Source organism: Littorina saxatilis, linkage group LG15 (genome assembly GCF_037325665.1).
Source record: "Littorina saxatilis isolate snail1 linkage group LG15, US_GU_Lsax_2.0, whole genome shotgun sequence".
Classification (NCBI taxonomy): Eukaryota; Metazoa; Mollusca; class Gastropoda; order Littorinimorpha; family Littorinidae; genus Littorina; species Littorina saxatilis.
The window spans coordinates 25,416,446-25,431,964 of record NC_090259.1 but is presented as its reverse complement, the minus strand read 5'-3'; the positions used below and the strand labels follow the sequence as shown (position 1 = coordinate 25,431,964).

The 15,519-nt window shown below is 40.5% G+C and overlaps 1 protein-coding gene across 1 annotated transcript in view; it reads left to right on the top strand.

Annotated features, from left to right (window-relative positions):
* Window positions 1–6,257: 6,257 nt before the first annotated feature.
* LOC138948923 (LIM homeobox transcription factor 1-beta-like) overlaps window positions 6,258–15,519 on the top strand; it is a 102,490-nt gene continuing 93,228 nt past the window's right edge. The window contains exon 1 of the mRNA XM_070320577.1: window positions 6,258–7,068. The gene's annotated coding sequence lies outside the window, so the exon portion shown is untranslated. The remainder of the gene's footprint in view (window positions 7,069–15,519) is intronic.

The window sequence follows — 15,519 nt, the reverse complement described above, 5'->3', positions numbered from 1 at the left end:
GCACAGAACGTGATTTTGTACACCTTTTCGTCCCGCTCGCAGAAAGAAAACAAAAATTTAAAGTTGCAGAACATTTTTGAGGACTGTTGAAGCAACGATTTGTCTTTTTCGTCGCAGATAAAAATAAACAGTCAAAACATTTACACGACTATTCCACAGATCATTACACATACCCTTGGTGTTGCCCACAGAATACATATAGAACAGAAGCGGCATTCACGTCTTCGGGATGTTCCGTGATTTTCCGGAAAACCTCGGGCCGCCATTTTCTTATGTTTGCACGGAGGCTTGTAAAAATGTCGCTCTCCAGAGAGAAGTGTCCGAGAGGACGGTATTGTTGTGTAATTAACTGCAGCAACAATAGTCAAACCAGCATAGATGCGCGAACAGGAGAGCGTCTACGATTTTTAGATTTAGTCAAGTTTTGACTAAATGTTAGAGGGGGAATCGAGACGAGGGTCATGGTGTATGTGTGTATGTGTGTATGTGTGTGTGTGTGTGTGTGTGTAGAGCGATTCAGAGTAAACTACTGGACCGATCTTTATGAAATTTTACATGAAAGTTCCTGGGTATGATATCCCCGGACGTTGTTTTCTTTTTTTGGATAAATGTCTTTGATGACGTCATATCCGGCTTTTTGTAAAAGTTGAGGCGGCACTGTCACACCCTCATTTTTCAATCAAATTGATTGAAATTTTGGCCAAGCAATCTTCGACGAAGGCCGGACTTCGGTATTGCATTTCAGCTTGGTGGCTTAAAAATTAATGAAACATGCTACAGTGATCGCCCGCCATGAGCTGGAAAAGAAAACCACAACAGAAAAGTTGCTGTCCAATCTTCCACCAGGGCCAGCAGCTTTGATGAAGATTTTGTTGAAAAAGACAAAGAAAATTAATTGGACAAACGAGAAAGAAGCACTCGAGCTTTGTCTAGCAGTTTATTTCGGAAGTACTTCAGCCTACGCTGTTCTTCGATCATCAGGATTTCTTCTCCCTCACCCAAGCACCCTGAGAAGGAGATTTTCAACTGTACAGACACAGGTCGGTTTGTGTCCTGCTCTATTAGAAATGGTTCGGTTGAGAACACACGCACTCCAAGAGCATGAAACAAGTCGCGTAAGGCGAAAATACAATATTTAGTCAAGTAGCTGTCGAACTCACAGAATGAAACTGAACGCAATGCCATTTTTCAGCAAGACCGTATACTCGTAGCATCGTCAGTCCACCGCTCATGGCAAAGGCAGTGAAATTGACAAGAAGAGCGGGGTAGTAGTTGCGCTAAGAAGGATAGCACGCTTTTCTGTACCTCTCTTTGTTTTAACTTTCTGAGCGTGTTTTTAATCCAAACATATCATATCTATATGTTTTTGGAATCAGGAACCGACAAGGAATAAGATGAAAGTGTTTTTAAATTGATTTCGACAATTTAATTTTGATAATAATTTTTATATATTTAATTTTCAGAGCTTGTTTTTAATCCGAATATAACATATTTATATGTTTTTGGAATCAGCAAATAATGGAAAATAAGATAAACGTAAATTTGGATCGTTTTATAAATTTTTATTTTTTTTTACAATTTTCAGATTTTTAATGACCAAAGTCATTAATTAATTTTTAAGCCACCAAGCTGAAATGCAATACCGAAGTCCGGGCTTCGTCGAAGATTACTTGACCAAAATTTCAACCAATTTGGTTGAAAAATGAGGGCGTGACAGTGCCGCTTCAACTTTCACGAAAAGCCGGATATGACGTCATCAAAGACATTTATCAAAAAAATGAAAAAAACGTTCGGGGATTTCATACCAGGAACTCTCATGTCAAATTTCATAAAGATCGGTCCAGTAGACTAGTCTGAATCGCTCTACACACACACACACAGACAGACAGACAGACAGACACACACACGCACATACACCACGACCCTCGTTTCGATTCCCCCTCGATGTTAAAATATTTAGTCAAAACTTGACTAAATATAAAAAGAGTGACCCTCTCTTTGGATGGGATGACAGTGACCAAGGCCCTTTCATACAATCACAATAAAGATGAATTGGTTGGTTTCGTAAACTGTGGAGAATATCACAAAAGTGATGACATTGCTGACCAAGCGTATTATGTGTGTGTGTGTGTGTGTGTGTGTGTGTGTGTGTGTGTGTGTGTGTGTGTGTGTGTGTGTGTGTGTCAGTGTGTGTCAGTGTGTGTGTGTGTGTGTCAGTGTGTGAAAAACCTCAATGTAAAGCTTTTACAATGATGACCCCACTGTGACCCCAAAATGTGACGGGGGTCAACCAAACTAGGGTCACATCGGAACATTATCAAACCCTTCAAGTGTTTAAAGTTTCAAAGCTCTAGCTTCACAAACGCCCGAGATAACGTCAATGTTGACTTATTATGAATCGCACATGACCCCCTGTGACCCCAAAAGTTGACGAGGGTCAATCTAACTTATGTCAAGTTGGTATAGGTCCAATTCATTCTTCTTACTCGGCGTGACGTTATCAAATGGATCGGCTAGCTTTAGCCCTAAGGGGCACAACTCCGCTCATACTCTCTTCGCGCCGCCATATTGGATGCCGTCTTTGTTAGTTTTCTTCATTGCACTCTTGTTCTTTTTGCGTATTTCACTGTGTATGCAGACAAAATGAAGAAAACTGTGCATGCATGAGTCCAAAGGGGATCTGCCTTTTTAACACAACAGCACAACATAAAAAGTAAAGCAAGAATACATTATTATATTCATTTATTTATTCTTTATCTCAAATTACCATGCAGACAGTGCACCAAAATTCACAAGATAAAGCTCTCAAGACAGGCAAATGAGGTACAATGCAGCTCAGGTAACTACTGCAAAGTATAATTTTCAAAGCATCCTATCACAGTGTTCACTCTAAAGGCACAACCGATGGACAATTGTTGATTAGCGCACTGCACACAGCAAAAAATAACCAGTTATAATCGTCTTCTCCGCTCAGTAACTTCCTTCCAGTTGTCACCCTGATGGTAAACAACTTTAGGGATCCTAAAGTGTGCCTGCTGACTGCAGTTTTTGGCCACACAACGTGTCATTTTCACTTTTGTCGAGTCGCCACCCAACGCTCAAGCACTGTCAGAGATCGTGCAAGGCATCCAACATGGCGGCGGATGACCAATTCCAGAGAGTTACGACCCGTGATTCTCATACCGCGCGCGCCGAGTAGAAATGCTGTTGTTAACTTGAGTTTCTGCAATGGGCCTATACGGTAGATTATCAATCCCTAGATATCTGCAAAGTATCAAAGCCCTAGATTCAAAAACATCCGAGATAACCTCAACGTTAAGTTTTTATGAAACGAACATGACCCCACTGTGACCCCAAAATTTGACGAGGGTCAACCAAACTTTGTAAGATCATCAAACTCTGACAGTGTACAAAGTTTTAGAGGTCTAGCTTGAAAAACCTCCAAGATAACCTCAACGTTAAGTTTTTGTGACACGAACATGACCCCGCTGTGACCCCACTATTTGACGAGGGGCAACCAAACTGGGGTCACTTTGTAAGATCATCAAACTCTGACAGTGTACAAAGTTTCTGTTCTATTTCTATTCTGTGGTGTTGCCAGCCAAACGAAACTTTATGCGGTTTGTCAGATTTTATCTCCCGCCAAAAAATAATGTGATTAACATTTCCCGTGATTACCTTCTGGTACTATTAAAGACTTACAACATGCCAAAATAGAACCAAATACCATGTTTTACAATGTAATCAAACACAATTGACGTAAATTATCTAGGGTAGAACAAACTATCTCCCTCTCGCCGAGACTAATAGACTTCCATGTAGGCTTTTGCGTAATAAGGTAACGTGCGGGACCTGGTTGAGTACTTCGCCTTGCTTACTTCCCTTTTTCCGCCATGCGCTCTCTCGCCTGGAGAGTTATAACAATTAATTCATCAAACGCTGCAGTTTTCTACTCCTTGCAAGAAAGTCAATGAAACTTGGTACTTTTTCAAATGGACAAATGCCTGAGGCATTACTGAAAACACAAGGGGCTCCGTGCACCTGGAAGTGAGAAGTTCGGCAACTTAAAGACACGACAGACAGCAGCAGCCAAAGCCTAGTCGATGTACAGGTTGATCTACATGCAGAGATGTAGGTTGGCATCTGCAGCCGGACTTTCTTTCAAATCGGAGAAAACGGTGCCGTCATTTCAGCAGATATGCCACACACACACACACACACACACACACACACACGCACGCACGCACGCACGCACGAACGCACGCACACACACACACACACACACACACACACACACACATTAAAAAAATCCGCAGTGTGAGAAAGATGACGAAAGGACTGCCTTCAACTTCAAACTTTAAACGGTCTAGACTTGTATGGCCTTTTGGGCAAATTTGCCCGAGAAAATAACTTTTGAACAACATCCCTGCATGACATTGGGAAGGACAGTACCTTTATTCTCCGAAACGGAACAACAAAAGAACAAATGAAGAAACAAAAACAAACAAAGAGTATGCATGTAGGATTAATCACCGAAGAACAATGGAATAGTAAAGACAAGGATGCAACTCAATGCAATGCAGTTGAAAACACTACCAGAATTTACAGTCAAAATAAAACAACAAAATACATTAAAAGTATGATAACTTTGCGCGAACGGTTTGGAAAACGGGGACAGGTGATAACCATTCTTTGTTGTTGTTTTTTATTTCCGGGACCGCTGCTCTGTTGTTGTACATCTCTCTAAATGTTTTGGTTTTTGGAGAAATAAAACAGACAATTGCCATTTTATTGAAATATAAAAACCCAATTACTTCCTTTTTCTATGAAAACAAATGTATATCTGTTTGACATATTTATGTTGTATGTCCCAGAATTGCTGATTTGTTTTCATCGCGCTTTCATCCTAGTCTTTCCTTTTGGTTGCCCGTTCCTTTTGGTTATCCCTCCCTTTCCCCCCTCTGAAGATTCCTCTGTTTTGCTTCAGTTTCCTACCCCACCCCCAGAATTTGTCCTTCTGGTTTATTCTTGTCAAATCCACCATCATGAAGATTTGTGTAATATTGTAATGTTTTGGTCACCTAATATAAACTTGTTTGCTTGAGAAAGTGTCCTCGTTGCATACTGTTAATTGGACATGTCTTGTATTTTGAATTCACTTTTGTTTAAACAAAAAAAACCAAGAATGGCATCTAACAAAAAAAAATGGATTCTGAATTTTGGCTTATTACTGTTTTCTTAATTGTGACCCTCCACCACGGAATGAGTCGCATGTCACCTCGCGCGGTTCTGCGCTAGGCTTAATATAAGTCCGGGGGGTGTCTGGTAACAGTGTGAGGGTCACATTAGTCACAGGCTTATAACTCAAAAAGTTTTCGCTCTTTTCTAAAAACGGTTTTCACCACTAGATAAAGCATTAAAAACTCTTTAAAAAAAATGTAAAAATATGAAAATCATGCAAAGGTGACATGCGACTGATGCCGTGGTGGAGGGTCACAATTGTGTGAAATTGTACAGATTAACAAATTAGGCCTATCTCCCTATCGCATGCTTTCTGTTCCATGTGTGTTGTGTCTGCGTGTTAGTGTGTGTGTGAGTGCATGTGTGCGCCCGTGTGTAAGAGCATATGTGTACGTGCGTGCGCGTCCGTGTGTGTGTGTGTTTTGCGCGTACGCGCGCTATTGTGTGCACATGTTTCTGTTTGTGCATGGTCTCAGCAGAAGCCTGTCTTTGCACTTATTTATTCATCTGCGCATTCCAAAAACACGAGTGTACGTGGGAGTTTCAGCCCACGAACGCAGAAGAAGAACTGAGAAGATCTGCGCATTCCAAATAAAAGTTGTACAACACATTAAACGTCATAATCCGAAGAACGCGTTGGCTTGAATTACAGAGGACGTGCGGTAATCCAACAGGTTGCGCGTGCGTACAGCCAGCACGTGCGGTAATTCCACATCAATTACTTTATCGTTTAAAGCAATTTAAGGTGGCCTGTTTTTTGCTGTGGATTAATTTTTCCTCTTTTTTTTAAACACAAACATCCAGCAGTCACCAAACTATGTTGTCTGATGAAAATGAGTTTTCGGCGACAGCGTTGTTCTGTCAAGTAAGCGTGGAGTGAAAAGAGGGAAGGGACGTAACCGCTACTCGACTTCCTATTGGCTAAGCAGACGACACTTGCTCGATCGATAAAAGCTGAAGGACCGCCCCAACGACACCGATTTCTATGCGCTTGGAGAGACTGGCTACGTGTCTGTGGGCATTGGGCCACCGCTGGGTGTTCGTTTGGCGAAGATTGACAGATGAAATGGCTGAGCTTTCTCCAGAAGACGACAATTTTACTGGTCGCCGGAAAGAGAAGTTGGAGCAGTGACAGGCCCTTTCTCCGTGTTGACAGTGAGTGTGCGCGTGGGAGGTTCGTTCCAATTCTTAAGGGTTGACATGTGCTAGTCCGTGTCCTTTCGTACCTTTCTTGCAACAAATTGACCACTCGCAAAACTTCAAGCAGCTTCTGAGACACACCTCGAAGTTGAGAAAGAAACCGTTACTTTAGTGTTCACGAGTCCCCACAACAACGTTGAATTTTTGCTGTGACAGTGTTAGTTGATGTTGTTATCTTCGTCAAAACGAGCTTGGATCAAACTGAGGAGTTTTAAAAGAAGTACGCCGATCTGAAGAACTGTGATTTCTCCCCCAAAGTTTTTCCCACCGTGGGAAGTTTACAGCCAAGAGGGGAAGTACAAGTAGGCCTTCTCGTGCATAGCCTACCTGTATTTTCAAATTCAAGGGACGACTAGGGCTTTTACCACAGCCAGGAAGTAAAAGAACACCTGACAGTTGGAGGAAATAATCGCCGAACTTGAAACCAAGGCAGTAAATTACTTTGTTCAACAAATCGACTGTGCGTGTGTGATCTGATTCAGGTGTTTTTGTGTGCGTTTCTTGGTGTTTATAAAGTGTTTGGTTTCCTATGACTCGAGTTCGCTGGATCAGCTCTTCGGGAAACTCGGTATTTGCAGCACAGCGACAGTGGCAGTAGGAATTTCTGACATCCTGCTTTTTGACAAGGTAAGAGAGAGAGAGAGAGAGAGAGAGAGAGAGAGAGAGAGAGAGAGAGAGAGAGAGAGAGAGAGAGAGAGAGAGAGAGGGCAAGAAAGATAGATAATATAGCGAGAGAGAGAGAGAGAGAGAGAGAGAGAGAGAGGTCAGAGAGGATAATGTTTTATTTGCGAGGGAAATGATAATTATATGCGATTGCTGCTTTTTTTACAATCAAGGAACAATGGTAACAACTTAATTAAATAAGTCATTAGCAATTAACTAAATGGCATTAGATACGAACACATTTACAATACTGCACCACACTATCATAAAGTATCACGTGAACGTTTCAAAAGTGGCCCTTACTGATGTACTACACAACACATTATATCACCAAGAAATTAAGTAATAAAGACATTTAGTAGTCAATAGAATTGTTTAATTTGATTCAGCAAAATCTATTTGTAAAAAATCCGCAAGTTTGTTTTAAAAGCCTTTCTTATTTATTTTTTTGTTGAGAATATTAGGTAGTGAGTTCCAGACATTGATGGCAGAAACGTTTAGGCTTGATCTATAAAGATCTTATCGGGGAAGGGACGAGAAATTTATTTGGGTGTCGTTGATTATTGATTACAAATTAAGATATAAGGGTTGGAGGTGCTCTTTTGTTCGATCATTACTGTGTGCATTATAATTGCTTTATTGTGAAGCAATCTCCATTTTAGAGGCAATATGTTTAAATGTTTGTAATTTTTTGGGTTATGAGTGTAACTGTTGTATGTTTTTGCAGATCTGCTTTGAGTGATTGATTTTTACAAAGCTAGCAATGATTTCATTGCATTAGCACTTGCAGTGTCACATAGTGTAGACGAATAATAAAAAAAATGTTTGAAAGAGAGAGAGAGAGAGAGAGAGAGAGAGAGAGAGAGAGAGAGAGAGAGAGAGAGAGAGAGAGAGAGAGAGAGAGAGAGAGAGAGAGAGAGAGAGAGAGAGAGAGAGAGAGAGAGAGAGAGAGAGGGTACTCCGTTTATAACAAACTATCATTATTAAACATTCATCATGAAGACCACATCACACACACACACACACACACACACACACACACACACACACACACACACACACACACACACACACACACACACACACACACACACACACACCCCACGACACATGTACGTCAACAGACGAAAATTTGCGGAAGAAAAATATCGAAAAAATATTACATCTCACATACCTTCTCCTTACCATAGAACTGACATAATAACCTAATTGATTTTGTTTTTGATAGATATAAATAATTAACTTGTGTGCTTTAATTGTAACAGAGGACACAGTATATTGTTTGTTTATTGCTCTTTTAGCAGCGTGGCATTACTGCTACCATTGCATTAATATTGAAGTGGTGTTTCTCTCTCGAAGCTTCCACGTGAACAGTCTTGCAAACCACGTTTTATAGTGTTCCATATCCTCGAAATATTGAGGTATCATACCTTTTGGGTAGAAAAGAAAAGAAAAAAAGGGGTATTCATGCCTGCTGTCGAAGAGAGGCGCAAGCTGCAGTTTGTGGCCACACATTAAAGTCAGGGACTGACCCAGTAAACGTGAATGCAGTATTGGTGTTAACCGGTAATTACTGGTATTTTACCGGTTGAAATGAGAAAATACCGGAAAATAATTGGCTGCCGGTATAACCTACCGGTTGATTTTTAGAACTACCGTTTTTTTCGTTGGTAAAACAACAAAACCAGTGCTCTGAGTTGGACTCTTACTGGTTCCAATGACCAGCCTACCTTTTTTTCTGGATAGTTTTCATCATAAACGTTTGTGTACCAGTTAGAAAAAATATTAGCGCCATCACTGGAATGAATGAGGCTTGTCATAGGAAAAGAGAACAGTATCACATTTGAGCCTTACTCATGGATTTTGAAGAAGAATTTCGTCACCATTCGTTTTTACATTCATTAGAAAACCTCCACACCTCCTGAGCACAAATATTGCACGTGAACATGCCTCCTAGACACAATTCCATAAGTCTTAATACCTCCTATCAATGGTTAACTTATCTAACGTGTTTTTTGACATCAGGAGATAAGGATATACCTCCGATTTTATGTGATGTGGAACGCTGCGTTTGGTACGTGTACGTTAGTAAGAGAGAGTGGCTTCATATAAAACGTAACTCTGGTAAGCCGGTTGCATGTCTTTAATTTACAAGAAAATTTTTTGACTTTAATTAAATTGTCATTGTCGTTGGATTAAAGCTATTCCGTTAAGAGTGTGGCATTTGAAAAGCATGCGACAATAACACTCATTGGTTTCAACACTCATTGGTTTCGCTGCTTGTAGGGCCATAACTAAAAGATTCTCTGGTTCTTTTTTTTTTATTTTTTATCTCGAGCATGAAGGAGAGGTATGACAGGAGTTTAAGAAAGTCTGCTACTTTATTTGTACAGCCGATAACCAGGACCTGTCGCTTTGGTTGGTTTGAACAACATTTTAATTCAGTGACATATAAATGTTTAACTATGATACCTCGATCCGCCCTAAAGTCTTTATGCTTTTATTAGTGGACCGTTTATGTTAGCCTGTCTCTTTGATTACATCTTTCGAATTGTGAATCAAGCATTGCAAGTTTATGGTTAAAAAACATTGTACCCACAAACATGTCCTCACATCAAGCAGGGATGTTGCTACAAATTCATACCTATAGGACAAATGTCCTGAGTTCTTCAGCATCAATAGGACATTTGACCGCTTTCAGAAAGTTTAATAGGACATTATGAATTTGCGCCAAACAGCTTATAACATTCCATGGAATTGTTCCAAAGTCATGCGCCCACACACACACGCACACACACACACCCATGCGCGCGCGCTGTAGAACACACACATAATATAGTAAATACATCAACACAATGTGCGTATAATGTTGTATTTGTTTTGTTTCAAAGAAACGACAAAAAAGAAACCAACATGAACAACTTCAGAGCCGCTGGAGTTGTCTCCCGTACTCCTGTAGCATGCACTGATCTATTCTAAAAATAATCCACTATTTTTAGATCAGTGCGCTGCACCGAGACGGTTATAAATACCCAAACGGCGCATACCGCAAACGGTTCGGGAATTCCCGACAAAAGAAAAGATCCGCACGCGGCACTGGCAACTTCAGTGTCAGCTGAACACGAGAGCGTTCGGTCTTTTAGAAGATTTGTATCTTGAAATGAAAATTAACGAATATCGCGCTGTCCGAAGGAATGGAGTACATATCGGACAATGACCATGCTCAGGCTAAAACGATAGGACATCTGACCGACATGCGGCAATGTGAATCGGACATTTGGGGATTTTCATCAATAAATGTCCGATGTCCGACACCTAACGACATCCCTGATCAAGCTTTAGGCTTTCTTTTCTTTCTTTATTTGGAGTTTAACGTCGTTTTCAACCACGAAGGTTATATCGCGACGGGGAAAGGGGGGAGATGGGATAGAGCCACTTGTTAATTGTTTCTTGTTCACAAAAGCACTAATCAAAAAATTGCTCCAGGGGCTTGCAACGTAGTACAATATATGACCTTACTGGGAGAATGCAAGTTTCCAGTACAACGGACTTAACATTTCTTACATACTGCTTGACTAAAATCTTTACAAACATTGACTATATTCTATACAAGAAACACTTAACAAGGGTAAAAGGAGAAACAGAATCCGTTAGTCGCCTCTTACGACATGCTGGGGAGCATCGGGTAAATTCTTCCCCCTAACCCGCGGGGGGTAGCTTTAGGCTGAAACAATCTCCATTCAAACTTTAAAAAGAAGGCGCAAGCAAGGTGCCATGTACAAAAATTGGGATGTGGTAAGACACGAAGAGTATACACACTAAAAGGCCAGCATTTTAAGCAAAATTGAAGCAGAAGATAACCACGCTGTTTAGTAGCTGTCGAATATCTCAGTGTATGGTTAGCACAAAGGGTCAACAATCTCAGAATTCAAGCCTTGAAAAACTAAGGCTTTATTTTCAATGTTACTGGAATTTCTGGAATGTCCTTAAAAAGTGCGTTAATATTCATGATAGGCCCACAGAATAAGGCCTTATGTATAAAAAGGATTTTTATGGCCTTGTTTCATACCTTATTTCATTTAAAGGCATAAGAAAAATAAGGCTTTAGTTCTTTCAAGGCCATTTTTCTGAATTCAAACCTTGAAAAATACCCCCCGCGGGTTAGGGGGAAGAATTTACCCGATGCTCCCCAGCATGTCGTAAGAGGCGACTAACGGATTTTGTTTCTCCTTTTACCCTTGTTAAGTGTTTCTTGTATAGAATATAGTCAATTTTTGTAAAGATTTTAGTCAAGCAGTATGTAAAAAATGTTAAGTCCTTTGTACTGGAAACTTGCATTCTCCCAGTAAGGTAATATATTGTACTACGTTGCAAGCCCCTGGAGCAAATTTTTGATTAGTGCTTTTGTGAACAAGAAACAATTGACAAGTGGCTCTATCCCATCTTCCCCCTTTCCCCGTCGCGATATAACCCTTCGTGGTTGAAAACGACGTTAAACACCAAATAAAGAAAGAAAGAACCTTGAAAAATAACGCCTTATTATAGAAATACGGCCTCATTTCTTTAAAACAAGCCTTATTTGAGTAACCTAAGTAATGCATTGTTTATGTAATGTGCATTTAAAGAGATCATGAACGGAAAATCTTAAAAATCAAAGTCTTACAAAGGTGGAAGTTTTAAATTGAGGGGGAGGGAGATTCCATTGTACTGAAATTGGAATTATTCCAGGGATGTTGCTACACATTTTTTTTTCAATCGGACAAATGTCCTTACCTCATGAACAAGAGTAGGTCATTTGACCGGCTTCATGAATTTACGTGACCAACATTGTGGTCATACATATCATCGTCTAATAGCGACTGTTTTTTTTTTTTTACTGTCTTCTTTTGTTGTCTTTTTCTTTTTTGCTTAATTTGGGTTGTTCGTACCTCGTGTTAAGTTTGTTCCATCAGGAAAGTTTTTTTCCTTCAAATTAACTACTTTACCAGGCAAACAACTGAGGAAAGTGATTTGAGAGTACTTGGCAACTTTAAATTTTCAGAATTTGTGAATATGTTTGGCTGCTATCACGTTTAGCCCCCCCCCCCCCCCCCCCCATCCATCACTCTCTCTCTCTCTCTTTCTCTCTCTCTCTCTCGTTCTCTCTTTCTCTCTCCCTTTCTCTCTCTCTCTCTCTCTCTCTCTCTCTCTCTCTCTCTCTCTCTCCTTCTCTCTCTTTCTCCCTCTCCCTCTCTCTCTCTCTCTCTCTCTCTCTCTCTCTCTCTCTCTCTCTCTCTCTCTCTCTCTCTCTCTCTCTCTCTCTCTCTCTCTCTCTCTTTATCTCTCTCCCTATCTTTCTCTATCTCTGTAATGTGTGCGTGTGTCTGTTGTAAACATACTTTTTTTCCTCTTTTTTCTATTTTCATTTTGATGAGTTTTTTCTTTTTTCTCTCTCTTTAAAAAGTTTAATTTGATACAATAAAAAGTCACTTCGTTGATAGAAAGAAGGGGAGAATTGTGAAACAAATGTCAGGAAATTACACAGTTACCTTCCTTGGAGGAAGAAAAAATATATCAGTGATCACCAATTAATTCATGAGCCAAATTAACAAAAGAATGTTGATTGACCGCTAGAAATTGACAACAAGCTATATTCATGTGAGTTTTTTTTCCATATCATAACTTTTAATGATAAATTAAATGATGTTTAAGTGCACAGGGTTTCATTTACAAGTGCGCCCTGCGCCATTGGCGCATTAAATCTGAAAATGTGCCATCACAATTCCCTTCAGTGCGTCAAAGGGCGCATTGAGATTACATACCACTGCGCCACCAAATGTACACTTTACATCGGATTACACACACACACACACACACACACACACACACACACACACACACACACACACACACACACACACACACACACACACACACACATACACACACACACACACACACACACACACACACACACACACACACACACACACACAGACAACACGATATAGCGGCCAATTCTCAGATGGCACCATATTGCACCATTTTGCATCTTTGGTCAAAACGCGTTCAGGCCTCTTTGGTGCTTCTTGCCTTAGACTATTCCCTCGGAATTTGGTTGAGGGGGAAAAAATGTCCCATTGCCTTTTTCTCCCAGGTTAAACCCTGAGTGCAAGTAACTACTCCATACCAGAGAGAGAATGATTCCATGCGAGAAACAACTGGACCAATCTTCATGAAACTTTGCAAACCATTTTTCCCCAGATGACATCCCCAGACTTTGTTTTCCTTTTCCTTTTCATTAAGAAAAAATGTTTAAGATGACTCATATTCGGATTCATTATAAGTTAAGGTTACACTGTGGCGACCTCATTTTTAATCAAATTGGTTGAAATTTTTGGCCAAACAGTCTTTGGCCCGTTAGGGACTATGGGATTGCACTTCAGCTTGAAAGCTCGACAATGAATTAATACATTCTCATAAAAGAAAAATAATCAATAACAATTCAACAATGGTTGCATTTGATTCTTTATCATTGCCTGAATCCAAAAATATATAGAATCCAAAAGTACACAGTTGCAATTTCTGTCTTTTGTAACGCAGATTTACCTTTTCAGCCGTAATCCAAACTGATGTCGCTGACGCAACAGACATTTTTACCCGTTTGCAGGAAGCGGATGTTTGAAACAAGATACAATCGAACCCACTTATAGAACCTCGCTTATAAGAAACATCGCTTACAAGAAAGGACGTTTTATTTCCCTGCCAGATGTCTTCTTTCTTCCACTTAGAATTCTCCTGATAAGAAATTCTCCGTTATAAGAAAGCCTCGGTTATAAGAAAAGAGTTTTTCTTTCCCTTGACACGCCTGTCCTCGGATATAGATAAGTACCAGTAAGTTCAGATTTACATTTGTTGCAATGCGAGGTTGGTGTATTAGTTTACTAGTGCGTGTAAGATGACTCGCTTTTCAGTTGATGACGGTGAAGTAGGCTTCCGAAAACCATGCAATTTTTCCCTATTTGAGATGCTAGTCGGCTAAGATTTCCTAACATTTGATACTGTTTGTTGCTGTACCTACTGTGTAAATTGAGTACTGCGCTCTAAAAACCTACTGCCGCGACAAGGTTACCATTACATCACATGAGCTACAGCTTACCAAGCTCATGCAGACGAAGTGTCTGCAAATCGCTGCAGTTTATTTGAAGCAAACCGCCATTCGGTTTGTGTCACTGGCTGTCAATTGTTGTATTTCAGATTCAGAGATACACAACAACATGCTTTTGCAGATCTAGAGTCGCTTTGTCACCGCAAACGGCTCAAGGTCATGTGTGAATAAAGTCGGTCACACAGGGCTCCGAATGTTCGGGGGTTGAATAAACCAAGAGAATTGGAACGGGGTTTACGTGTGCTAAGTAGCCTCTGCAGTGACCTGTCTGTGTCATTTAAAGGCGGCGAATGCGGTTCAACAGGTGTATTGCTGTGTTCGCTCTAAAAACGTCATGTGAGGTGGAGTGGGCCTTTAACACAACGCCTTGGTGAAACAGAGGTATTTCATAAAGATAAACTTGGAAAAGGGTACCTGCTGCTTGTTTTCACTTTTGATTATTCACTTTGGGTACTTTTGGTGCGTTTTATGTGTTCAGAATAGTCATCTTTTTGTGTTCGCTCTGTAAACCTCATGTGAGGCGGAGTGGGCCTCTAACACAACGCCTTGGTGAAACCTGGCCATGAACTTTGCCACAAAAAGGCCATCACGGACCAGAGTGGCAACAACCGCGCAAGAGACAGCGGCGACAAGTTGAAGCAGTTGAGATAAAACAGTGAAAATATTGTCGATGGGACAGGGTTTTTTTTATTTTTTTTTTATCTCTACCGTTTGCTAAACTCGCTACAGATAGCATGGAAGTGATTTACTGTTCACGCCTCGTACTATGCACTCGGATTTTGAAGTGCCCGGGTGACTCGATCGAGCGCTTCGGGTAGTCTCCTTCTGATTTGCTGACCAAGACAGTGGCCTGTGACTGATAAAACTCCATCGCAAGACCGATCCAACACAAGCTAAAGCACAGCTGTATGTCGTCATGGGGAAAATGTACACTCAAGACAGACAGAAACGCGTAGTTAGTTGTTGTTGCTTTTTGGGGTCTAGCGGACCATATAGGCCAAATCAGGACCCCAGAGAAACGCGTATTTTTTACGGCATGCCGAAACATGTTAAAAAGCTTGGTATGTTTTTGGAGACGTAGAAAAAAATTCTGCCTCTAAAAAAAAAAAAAAAAAGTCCATCAAAGGAAATTCTTGGTAGGAAAATCCTTTTTGTGAAATGACGCCTGTGGAAGTCGGTGATTGGTCAATGCGTTTTGGTCTTACAGCCAGTATCATGTCGTAGTTTCAGAGAACTACCACATTTTGTTTGCACGTAAAGGAGAAACT